Below are 727 nucleotides of genomic sequence, written 5' to 3'. Positions count from 1 at the left end.
GGACAGACCCAGGCTCTTGGTAGGCGGTGTCTGACAGGCCGTTTGGGGTTAAAATGAAGAGTGGCAATAACAGATGTAAACATATATAGAATAGTAGTTTGTGGTAGTTCATGGCATAGCAGGGCACTGTACGTTATTAGAAGGCACAGCAGAGCTAAGAGGATGTAACAGGGCATCCCAGGACATGTAGCAGGACCACGGCGACAGCACAACAACATGATCTTGGAGCCTCCCCGATCCAAGAAAACATGCTGGGGGAAAAAGAACTTGAGGTCTCCGGGGAATGACTCCCCAGAGCTAGGTTAGTAACAGGCATTTCTGGGACATGGATGCACACAAATGGAAAGATGAAGGAGCTCAGTGTGTCAAAGGAAGTCTCCCAGCAGTCTACAACTATTACAGCATAACTAAGAGAGACAGGGTAAAGAGAAGAGCCTGGTCGGGGTGTAATGCCCTGCCTCTTTCTAGTTTTATTATTTTATTGATTATATAGTAGATGAATCTGACAACTATGAAGAGAAGCAGAGAAGAGAATGTCTGCAGCTATACACCCTCCCCCGCCGGTCTAGGTGAACGCTGCGACTCATCACTCCCTAACTCCCTAGCTTTATCAAAGAGGAGAGTTTTAACTTTACTCTTAAACGTGGTGACGGTGTCTGCCTCCCAAACCCAGACGGGAAGCTGATTCCAGAGTAGAGGAGCCTGATAGCTGAAGGCTCTGGCTCCC

Source organism: Etheostoma spectabile, chromosome 6 (assembly GCF_008692095.1).
Source record: "Etheostoma spectabile isolate EspeVRDwgs_2016 chromosome 6, UIUC_Espe_1.0, whole genome shotgun sequence".
In the NCBI taxonomy this organism is placed as follows: Eukaryota; Metazoa; Chordata; class Actinopteri; order Perciformes; family Percidae; genus Etheostoma; species Etheostoma spectabile.
This window is presented reverse-complemented; position numbering follows the sequence as displayed.